We start from the raw sequence: 12,935 nt of genomic DNA on the forward strand, positions 1-12,935 counted from the left end.
TCCCCCCAAATGAGACATTCAATAATAAGTAACGATTCCCTTTACTCTTTAAAAGCAATAAATCAATTCTGTAAAAGTTGTTTCTTTACCAGTAGTGTCAATGTAGAGAAAACAACTTATCCACGTTACATTGCGCACCAGTAGTAGAGGGGCTATGGAAGAAAATATAGCCGGAAACTGCATTTTGTGATAAAATCTTGAAACTTGGCATGAATGTAGATAACAGCGGCGTACGCAGACAAATCAGTTCGGGGGGGGGGGGGGGCTGAGCTTGAAAGTCTTTGAGCTGGGGGGGGGATACTTATGAACTGTAGCTAAGAAAAGTTCATGTATCGCTTTTCTGATATCAATACGAATGTAAGATTTCAAAAATACATCATAAAAAAAAAACTTGTTCTTTATTATAATTTTTATAATTAATTTTGAAAATTTCGGGGGCGGCTGTAGCCCTATCAGCCCACCCCCTGGGTACGCCACTGGTAGATAATGCCCTTACAAACATTTTTAGAAGGGGAGGCATTTCAAAATCCCCCTCAATCCACCCCCTGGCCTCCATTTTTGGTCAAAAATCCAAAACTACTTTTACTTTTTATTTTTCGAAAAAACACCCACTATATCTTCTTTTATGAGTTGTATTATGCTTACTAAAAGGTAAAAAGCCATCAAAATATCTCTTAACCTCCTTATTTTCAGAATAATTTCAAAAACTTTGATTTTTTTAAACGAAACTTTAACTAACTAGTCTTTAACATTTCTGGAGGGGGTGTTTGAGAAATATTTTTTGTGTATTTTAAAGCACTATGATAAATAAAATCAATTCATTTAGTTTGTAACCCAATAATCTGAACCCCAGAGATCTGAAACATTAGAAAATCCTAATATATGTTTTAAAATTTACTGATAAAAACTGATTACAAAACTAAGAATAAAACTAGAAATAAAAAATCATAAACTAAGATAGTAATTTTTTCAAAACTTGAAACAAACATTTGAATTGTTATTTTAGAATGAATAAAATACCTTGATTAGTTAAAACAAAATCAATTTTCACTATCGGCCAAAAAAAAAAAAAAAAAAAAAAGAAGAAGAAGAAAAGAAAACTTCACTTTTTTTCGCAATTTTTTAGAAGTTTCACTCACATTCTGCAGTTTTATAAGTCATACTTGCACTAGCAAAATGAGGGGGGAGGAGACACGGATATTTTGTTCATAGAACACCAAAATTTATTATTAAAAGCTTTAAAACAAATTTTAAGTTTTTTCTCATTAGAAGATTTGAAGCGTTTGTGCTATGTTTCAAACGATGTAAGAGGAATAAATAATTAATTACTGCACTAAGAAGTTCAGTGCTATGTTAATTAGCTAACAATAGTGTTATTTTTTTTATAAAATTGTTATTTATTGAAATATAACTCAATATTACAAAAATCTCAATAAATCTGAGTGAGTGATACGAACAATGATTATACAGAAGGTAATTTAAAACGTTTGAATTTACGAGTAATTTACACAGATACATAGCATTTTCCGTTGCAGTATTTACCCATCGATGTGCAGGTAAGTTCATTTTTGAAGCACCTACAAGGTATTTGAGAGCAGTTGTTTTTTACACTTGCATGAGATAGATTCACTTGAAGCACTTGAAACTGCGGGAAAGGGAAAACTCAAACAAACAAGAACGTGCTTCTCATCAATTACTGTAAACCCCAATCATGAATTTAAGTTCATGCTAAATTTTTAGGCATACTGCCCCATTGATATCTACCTTGATAAGCACTAATAAGTTGCCTAAGGGCTTCAGCTGTGGGTGATAAGTTAATCATTCAACTTTGTTTTCTGGTGGAAAAATATTTTCTAGCTTCATTTACGGACGGAAGTAGCATGAAGATGAGTAGCAGAGATTTGCCAAGATAGTTGAAATTTTTAATCAGGAATGCTTTTTTTTTGAGGTTGGGATATACATTAGAACCTCCCTTAAGGGACACCTCCGAATAAGGGACACCTCTATTTATGGGACATTTTTTCTGGTCCCAGTCCCTTTAAATAGGGACCTCCATATATTTGCTTCTAATTAAGGGACAGTCACAGAGGAAAAAAATCCAGAAAATTATGTACAAGTGCATAAGAAAGAGTGAATTTACTGGAATTCAAGTTTCACTTTTCCTGCAAAAATTAATTTTGAGGAGAGTTTAACATTAACATATGTTATATAAACAAGCATATATCGCAAAAGTCTTGCTGAAAGTTACATGCACGATTTGCCCATCAAGATATTTATTCAAGTAGGCTCAGGGCCAAAAGAAAAAGGGCGCAAACTGACTAGCGTTTTATATAATAATTGAAATGTGAACACCAATTGTAATTCACAATGTCTTGCATTGTAAATTACGTGACATGAAGCAAATGTCTGATATAGGAATAGGAGGGAGAACTTTCATTTGGGTAAAAAACTGGCTGACCGAAAGGAAACAAAGAGTAGTTGTAAGGGGAAATTATTCTAATTGGAGTGAGTTCTTAAGCGGGGTTCCTCAAGGATCAGTGTTAGGGCCTGTTTTGTTTATTGTCTTTATGAACGGTATTCACAAAAATATTGTTCAGTTTTGGTCTTATCTTAAGAAAGACATTAATGTATTGGAAATTGTTCAAAGGCGGGCTACAAGGCTATTAAGTGGACTTTTTGGTCCTTATCTTAAGAAAGACATTAATGTATTGGAAATTGTTCAAAGGCGGGCTACAAGGCTATTAAGTGGACTTTCCCACTTAGATTATGATTCCAGGCTTAGAAGGCTTAAAATGTACATTCTTGAGCAAAGAAGAGACCGAGGGGACATGATTCAGCTGTTTAAATTTATTAAAACGAAAGATGTTACGGGGCTGAAGTTTAGCACTGAAAACAGGTCAAGGGGTCATTGTTTTAAGCTATTGAAATCTCAGGCTAACACGGATATTAGGAAAAATTATTATTTTAGCAGGGTAGTGGAACCTTGGAACAGCTTACCGGAAGAGGTGGTAATGAGCAAGGGAGTAGACAGTTTTAAGAGGGCCATTGATCTTCACTGGGGATTGTAAATTGACTAGGACCAGTCTAGCTGGGCCCAGAGCCTGTTGCTGGTCGTCACTTTTGTATTTGTATTGAAATTCAAGCAATGAATTACTTCAAAATAATTGCTCTATGCTGCAAAATTTTGGATTTACCAAATTTTTGACTCATTTATAATTAATAAAATAATAAAAATTCAAAAAATTTGTTAAGTGTGAATTTTATTTAGTTGTGTATGAGAAAAGTAAAGCATTTAATCGTAACCATTAATAATTTAAGTTCATTTAAAATATATATATATTGAGTTAACACATTGCATGCATAAACTAAAATACCTCCGAAGAAGGGACACCTCTATTTAAGGGACAAAATGTCTGGTCCCATTAGTGTCCCTTATTGAGAGGTTCTACTGTATATAAAAATGCAGCAATCAAGATAGTCTTTCCATCTTTTACACATCGTCACTTTTCCCCGACCCGCAAAAAAGAAGAGGTCGTGTCACATCCTGAGAATGAGTGTGAGGTGCAACTGCTTTTTGCTGATCGAATTTGTGAGCAAAATCTTGGACTAGTATAAGTCGAAAGTGTTTTCTAGCTACAAATTAAAGCCCCATTTTCTATCTCCCCTTGTTGTACAGCTCATGAAAGTATGATGTGTCAGTGCCTAAAATGACAGCGGGTGCCAACAGTTCTTACTCACGTGCTTCTGTATCCTCTTTCTGCAGCATCCAAAACATGTACGAAGATTCTACAATCAGCTTCCTCGTGATTTTATGGAGCTAGAGCTGTATGAAAATCACTGTTTAATCATTAAGAAAAAAACAAGATAATATAAGCAGTACAATCATGAAAAACAATTCAGTCTTCTATCTGCATTTCGGAGGAAACTGATCCAGTTCTCATGAAGCAAACCATTTTCTCCAAAATGATATCTTTCTCCTATTCCTCTCTTATATGTCTTGCATCTGTATCCTGAATGGACTTCAGATACTCCAACAAAAAAAAAAAAAAATTCGGTCTTAGGTCGTTTTATGTGAACGATGAAAGAATCATCACATAGACAATAGCATCACAATGTATCTCTGCGTTTATTCTAAAAAATCTGCATTCATCAGTTTCATCTTCAGCAACCCTTCTCAACTCATTTTCACTCTTCTCGAGTAGTCTTCATCAGTAGGAATACTATTATTTAATTCGTTGAGCAGGAATGTTAATGACTAGACTTATTTCCCGTTCAAAGAGCTCAATTTATTGAAAACGATGAAGGGTAAGGTTGATTTTCATAGAGGAAAAATTCATCCAGGTTTAATTGTACGATATTGCAAATAATGAAAAGCTTTGAAAATGAATCTGCATCGAATTTTAATCTTTTCATTAAACAGACTTACTGGTTCTTCTGTAAAAATGAAAGACTGAAAAGTTTTTTTCTACCCGTGAATATGAAGTAACTTTTGAGTCAATTCTTTTCTTGCTGTAACTTTTTTTCCCAATTTGCCCAATCTTCATTAATTGCTCCACGTATTCTTTGTCTACTGCTATATTCGTCTCTAATGAGAACCATTCTTTCGATGTTTCTAAAAATGGATTTCCATGTTCAGCTATTTCTCTTCAAGGCCTGACTCTTCAAGACCGTTCTTGACAACAGGCTTTGGAAACTATATATTTCTTCATTGCTCATATACAGCGTTTCTTTGAATGAGTTGAGGTAACTTTTCCAAAATGTGTAACTAAATCGATAACTTCAAGACCAAAACCAACATCCATCTTCTTTACGCAGTTGGATCTATGATAGACCAACCTCCTTTTACTTTCACTACCTTGTTTTTCTTGTAAGCGTGGTCCAATCCAATTACAGAAGACACGTTCATTGTTTTTTTACAACAAACATTCTTTCTTCGAAGGCTTTGTGTACGTCTAGAAGGTTTGTGGATTAAAGAAGAAGATCTTTTATGAAAACCGCTAAACATCGAGCATAGTTACTACAACCCAAATTCATAATAATGGAATATCAGAACTGTTTGAACAAAACTTGTCCCTGAATCGGGAAAAATGAACGAAAGCAAATTAAAAAAAGTAAAACTTGTTATTCATGAATGGGTAAATCAATTTAAACAACTTTTGAGATATTATTTTAACAAATTATGGATTATTAACATATTGGAAAAATAGATTTTTTGTATTGGGTTAAAAAATTAGAATAATCTATTCATTCAATTTGAATTTTAAAAAGTAGCGAAAATATTTGCATATCTGTTAACCGATACTTTTTCACAAGTACGGAGCTTGGCGTCCGGATAATTTTATGCTTTTTTAAAAGCCTTTTATTGCTGAAAATGGGTCTTCAAGGTGATAAATAGGCAAAAACGAAGTTACATATTGTATCATTTCGTAAAGTTAGAGAAAAAATATCCAACTCAATTTAAATGAAAGTTTTACAATCGATGGTATGTAAGATTTTAAAGGAATATAGAAGGACTGACCAACTAAAAATTAATCGAAGTAAACGAGGTAGAAAAATTGTAACATCTGGCAAAGACGAACCCAAATTAAAGTACGTAAATCGTCCAAAATAATCTTCGAAAAATGCTTCTTACGTCCACCATAGGTGTTGGAAAGAATCTATATTTATCTTGTCCACTCCAACTACACTTGGACGGTTTTAATTGCGTATCTACGAAGTAAGACCAAAGTTAAACATGAAGCCGAAACGTGCACGACTCTCCTGGGGCAAAGAGAAGCTTATACAGGGGCAACAAGGTTGGAAAAGTATTATATTCAGTGATGAATATTTTTTTGAAATATCTATGAGCAAAAAAAGGTGTTCGGGTTTGACGGTTAAGAGAAAAGCGTATAAGAAATCTTTTTGCGTTTTCCCAGGTCAACAAAAACGATTTAAAAGTAACTTTTAAATCATTTTTGTTGACATGGAAAAGCGCAAAAAGGAATGAAAATTACTAAACGAAGAAATACAAGCATAGCATATACTGAAGGAATGAAAATTACTAAACGAAGAATTACAAGCATAGCATATACTGACACCCTGGCTGCGAAATGCCTTTTTTCCCCCCTTTAATTTTTTTTTTTTTTTTCGATATCATAAAAACTCTTTAACCTATGAAGTATTATGGTGCAAACCGCAAATTCATACGACAATTTGTTGGTTTTCTGTGAATTTTTTAAATGTTTCAAGGACTTTTCGGACACCCTGCATAACGCTTCTGATAAATTAATTAAGAGGGGTGTATGAACGAGAACCTTTTTTTTTCCTTCTAGGGTGCGTGGACAGTTCGAAGCAGGACCCTCCGAAGAAAGGGCGAGCACGGCAATTGCCTCAGGCACCAAGATATGAGAGGACGCAATAAACAGCTTTTGCTGCATAAAAGTTAGTTCTTTTTTTTTTTTTTTTTAATTTCATCAAGTATCTTCTCAAATAATTTTTTAAAATGCTAACACATTGGATATAATTCCTGACTTTTTCGATACACAAAAATAACATGTTCAGTTATATAATTGCTAAAATCTGTTGTTTTTAACAATTAAGGTACAGTCAAGTGCCCATACTTGGTACACTTTGTCAAATTTAATTTTGAGGGCTGGTACAGCTGTTGGTTATTCCACCAGTAAGAAATAAATGGTGTTTCAGAATAAATGAGCAGTTATTTTATGAGGCTATGTGAGTTGAACTGTGATGTATCAGTTTTATGGGTTATTTTTATGATTTTGATAATTTCGAAAAAATATGAGATTTTTAAGTATAGAAATAATTTTGGTTACTACGCTAACTGAGCAGCATTATTTTGAATTTGTTTCACAATTCTTCTCGGTTTACACATCTTCACCTTCTCTTGAGGTGAGGGACTAAGGCACATCCTAAAAACAGAATACTTCGTTCGAATGGAAAACATATGATTAATCTTTACTAATAATAAAGCTGAAAGTCTGTCTGGATCTCTGTCAGGATCTCTGTGACGAGCATAGCGCCGAGGCCGTTCGGCAGGCTTTCATAAAATTAGGCACAAAATTAGTTTGTAGCATGGGGGTGTGCACCTCGAAGCGATTTTTCGAAAATTCGATTTTGTTCTTTTTCTATTCCAATTTTAAGAACTTTTCACCGAGCAAATGATCACAACGTGGGCGAGTAAGTTACCAAATTATCATCGCGTGGAACCGTAACAGGGACGTAACTAGGTCATTTTCGAACAGGGGCAAGACCTCATTTCCCCCCCCCCCCCCACCACCACATACAAAAAAAAAATATCTCCGAGAAACTTCATAACGCCAACGCCAGGACTCCTCAACGTACATTACAGAGAAAATCAACAAAATACACGTTCTCTCTCGATATATATATATATATAATTTATAATAATAATAAAAATAATAATTATAATACAAGTGAAGAATATTGAAAAGACCAAATCAAAAGCCCATAGATGCGCAACGCAGCAAAACTAAAAAGCCAAGTAAATATATAAAATATACAAGCCAAATAACAAGTTTTAAACAATTTTTAAGAATAAAATTATGAGAAAAAGAAAAATACAAGCAGAAATTAATGGGAAAAGTTGAAAGGTTGAATCCAGAACTCACCAGCCGCGGAAGATTCAATAAATATGGTCAAAAGACCAAAAAAATAAACTACAAACTAAAAAGAGAGTATATTCAGTAAATTATCGCCCATTAGCCAGGGCTAAAGCAGAAATACATAAAATACACCGCAGAGCTGGCGGTGTATTTTATGTAAAAAGAGAGTGTTTAAGCTCCAGAATATGCAATACAGAAAAACATATTGGACTAAACGCACAACATGGTAAACTATATACAATAAACAAAAACTTAAACCTAAAATTAATATCTTAAATAAAACTTAAATTTTATTCTAATTATCAAATTTCAACGTGAATGGAGCACAATCACGGAGGAGACTGTTACATATGAGCCAAGGGCGAATTTTACACAAAATGCATTTGCAACTTATACGTATCTTGTAATGTAACTTTTCGTTACACTGTGACGGAGTGCTCTTTAACCAGTAAAACAAAATGATAAATAACGTTCCATTTGGTATCATTTTTGAACCATTTCACCACCGGAAGCCACATTTAAATTAGTCAGTGAAAAAGGAGTCCGCTGCCTATAATGCCATATATAAATGCGACTTTTACGTAATTATAAGTTCTTATATAGCTTTATCTTATCACTGTATTGCATTTTTAAAAATAGCGATAGGGGGTATATATCATTAAGTATTTTATTTATTATTTACATATGAATTATTTAAGGAAAACTATTTTTGTATTTCCACAAGAGTAATTAACAACTTGTTGCATTATTTCTTTTAAAAAATAATTTTAAATGTGCAATACATTTTAAATTGTCGCAATCTGTACAGTTAAATATTAATTATTACAGCTAATTTTCATAAAAGAACGCACGTCCCCCAACTCTGGTATATAGTATACATCTGAGAAACAGTTAACAGAGAAAAACAAACCTAATGTGCTTGAGATAAAACTCTTTCTGTTAACCTTTAAAAAATAAAAAGAAAAAAAAAACCCCACAAATCTTAAAAATGTTAATATTATATGTTTTAAGTGCGCTTTCATCCAGGTAATTTTCATTTACAGTACTACACCGGGTAATTCGTGAAACGCATTTGTAAATAAGCAGACTTATCTTTTATAAACAGCAAATAACACTAACAAAATTACATAAGATTGTTACTCGAAAACACTGAATCATTTATAGTTCAGGTGCTGTGGTGTAGGACTGACACTCCAAATATACCATGTTGTTTATTAGATGACTGTAATTTATTGTACGTCCTATGCAGGAGTTGTGTATTTAATAAAAAAAGGAAGCAAATATTTGGTACATTGACAGTTTCGTTCCGGCTATCATAATTTAGAATTATCATTTAAGAGGAGTCAGTACTCCCTATACCGTCAATGTTAATTTGCACATGTTCATGTACCTTTTTCTGAAAATTTATTAAAGATACAATTATGAAATTTTTTATGTACCTTAAGCGCAGACTCTTTTGTCTATAGTGAAGTGAAATTTTACAGAAAGAAAACTTAGTTTTTTAAAAAAAAAATCCTAATTTGTAAGTCACTATTTTTTTCTAAAAATGCCATTTTGCAACACGAAATCAGCTTTATAAAAAAATATTTTTCGAATATGAGAAAAAATTTACTTCAGTATATGCAATTAGATGCATTGAATAGGCGGTAAAAATTTCAAAGCCTATTACAATTTAGTTTCTGAGAAAAAGGAACATTTAGTTTCAAAAATACCATTTCGAGATATTGCAATTTTAAGGAGAAAATCATACCGCATCAAAATAGGTTTACATTTTTTTAAAGCTGATTTTAACTTTACTTCTAATATGAGCACGATCAAGAAGTTTGTATCATTAAAAAGGTATTGAAATGTAAATTCAAAAATATAAAAATAATAAATCGAATTTTTGAAAGTATTTAGGGTAGTACTGACTCCCCTTAAGCGGATATATTTTTTAACTTCAAAATTTGATCTGGATAAGCCGGTGATCTGGATAAACTGGGGCAAGGATAAACGAGGTTCTACTGTAATCATAAATATGAATCATAAGTACCAAAGAAAATTCAAGTTTAGAGCCGTAAAAAATAGCTGATTTCTGACACATTGATTGACTTTGATGATTTAAGCATGTTTAAAATATTGTGTGGGTGGAAAAATTCTATTGAAACTAAGTCGAAATTTCTTTTTTTAATTCAATTTATCCCCAAAAAACCCTTGTATTTTCTAAAGAAAAATTGGCAGCCTCCCGAACTTTGAATTGAATCTCCATTATTATGGTGCGAGATTTTTTTCCAAAAATGAGAAAAATTGTAAAATTCAACAAATTTGTATTACATCATTCAAATTATATAAACAATGCCTTACTACTCTCCTAACGTCTTTAGCGTTTAACCACGGTGATAAATAAGATGAAGATCGTTGGGGGGCTCTTTTTCGTGGTCTTTCGCTCTCTTTCTAAATTCAGCTTCAGATAGTATTTTCGACATATCTTAAAATTGAGTTAAAACTATACAAGATGAGCAAAACATATCCTGAGAACGGAATAAAAAGCAGAAAAAAAGTAAGTGATACGAGCTAGAGAAGATACTCTTTAGAGAATTATTCTGTTGGATAAACATAGTGGCTCCAATTCCTAAGCCATGGGCTACGACCAAGGGAACAGAGTAATGATTTCCCTTAGGCCCTTGGGGGGTAGAAAAGTTCTCGTCATCGTAAAAGCTGAGAGGAAAACATCATGTTGACGACTTTATGATGTTTAATAGTATAGAAAAAGGACATTTGAGCATTTCCGCTGTTTTGTACCCTCAGCTTTGCTCCTATATTTCTCCTCCGAGAGGGAGATTCTTACATAAGATATAACAAGTACTGATCACTCTAGGAAAACACATTCATGCTATTTACTGCGCCCTCCTACTCTCTCTCTCTCTCTGTCTATCTTTCCCACTCTTTATTCACGTTTAACCATGCAAACTTTCTGCCAGCGCCTGCATTGCGTGTTTTTTAAGGAGGCGAGTGGCTTCTAATAACTTGTCCTTTTTTTTAAAAAATAAATTTAAGCATTTATTTAGTCAGTTTAGCGCCCCCAAAATCTGGCCCCGTCTGCCCCCCTCTAGTTACGTCCCTGAACCGTAACATGGGCAAGCATAGCAAATTGCACTTATCTGGACCTTTGGTATAGCACTGGTATAGCACTTATCTGGACCTTTGATTTTTAGGAGGTCATCAAATATCGTTTTCGTACTCAAAAATGGGACTTTCAGAACTTTGCCATTTTGGTAAAAATCTATTTTAATTACATTTTTTTTGAAGTTAATTTTACACTTTGATGTTAAAGTGCATAAGATGATAGTCTTACATGCGGAGTTACGTGGCTGTAACTGAATAATTGAAATAGTGACAATAGGTTCAATTTCAAAGTCAAATGCAAAATTTTTACTCACTTCAAAAGGGGATAACTCGTTTAGGGGACGAAAACACAAATGAAAATGACTAAAACTAATCACTGGAATTAGGCTATTAAGAAAATGTAATTTTAGTAATGTGTTTGTTTACTCTTTGTAGATTACAGCCTCTCAAAGATTTTTTAAGAAAATGACATTTTTAGACCCCTGTAAACCAAAAGGGGATGGTATTAAAAATAAAATTTCTTAGCCAGTTGAATATTCCATTCAAATACTATGCATATTACATATATTGTTTTGTGCATTAGGTTTGTAAAAAAGATACAGGTCTTTGAAATTGAGTAATTTGACTAGTTAATTCACACTAAAACAGAAACGAAGCAGCATGCCTTGTCTAGTGGTCAGAGATGTCTGACTGCGACAGGAAGGTCCAGGTTCGAATCCCGGCTCGGGTATGGACGTACTTTCTCTCTCCTGTCCTTGTCCTTCCTTTAAGTGAATGTGCTGTTATGCTGTGAATGGTTGCCTACCCTATAAACGGGTCCTTATGGCATGTGTGTACTGTGGAGGTCGGACTTCACACCAAATTACGGTACAGTTGGAAAAGTGAAGCAGCACACCCCAAATTGCCAACCTAGCTAGCACACAACAGAAGTGAAAACTTCATTGCACCTTCTTAAATTAGCATATTGTGCTCTATATATTGTATTGAAAAAACATTTTGAAAAACAATTATTATTTTAATTTGATAACTTTGAAATATTTGGACATGAATGAGTAGTTCATACGTGATTGATAGCTCAAGTAGTTAATTTATAGACTATACTGATAATGTACACACACAAATTTTCAATACATAGAAACATACTCTCTGTCGTTTCTGGTACAGCTCCCTTAAGAATCGTTACCTATCCAAGAATTATTGAAAATTCGGCTCATTAGATGCCTGATAGTTTTTGGTCTTTGGATTATGAAGGTTATAAAATGATATCTTCCGCACATGCGCAGCGAAGGTTAATTGTTCTAAACGTTCTTATTTCAGCAAATTTTCAGTCTTTTAATTTCAAATTGTATTATTATGTTTGTCTTGTATGATGTCAAATATTCTGAAAGTTTAGCAAGGGTTGACGAAAACTCTGCATGTTATAAGTCGAAAACCTGAAAAGAAAATTTGTATTTTTGAAAGAAAAGCTTATTTCTCCGGGTATGAGAGATACTTTCACGAAAATGTAAAATTAAATACGACATAGTTTGTAAACTCATTTCTGAAATTTATAGATTATTCCCAGCTATTTACAATGAAGGATGATCAAAAACCTTTTTTTGTTTTCTCAATTAGTTGCTGGTCCCCTAAATGCATAGTAGATTTAATTTTTATTGAAAAATGACAGGTGGAGTATACCTTTTAACTGAAAACAATTGCAGAGCAGTTGGTTCCCGATTCCTTGAGAAATCCGTAAAAATTGGAATTTTGGAGAGTATGCCAATACTTTAGGTGATATAGTGACTTGGACGACTGTAAGTTGTGTGGTAGTCGGGGCATTGTCTTTAGAAACTGAAACAATGCCTTGATTATCAATTTACAGTCGTCTACGTCACTACACACTTTGAAAAGTATGTAGTGCACTGGGAAAGCTAGTACAAGAGGGGACCCCATAATACTATGAAGGAAGTAGTACTAGAGAGGAAGTTAGTCTCGATTGGAGTTAAGACTTAGTTTTCATCCTACCCTGCGTGGCAGAACCATTTTTACTTTCTTCTATATCTAATATATAGAAGAAAGTATTGGATTCGTGCAAATTTTCGAATTTCGAATTTTGACGGATTCGAACGTTTTGAGGTGTGCTGAGCCCATTTCGATTATTTTTGGAAAATGTCTGTCTGTCTGTATGTGTGTGTATGTGTGTGTGTGTGTGTGTGTGTGTGTGTATGT

Source organism: Uloborus diversus, chromosome 9 (genome assembly GCF_026930045.1).
Source record: "Uloborus diversus isolate 005 chromosome 9, Udiv.v.3.1, whole genome shotgun sequence".
NCBI classification, from domain to species: Eukaryota; Metazoa; Arthropoda; class Arachnida; order Araneae; family Uloboridae; genus Uloborus; species Uloborus diversus.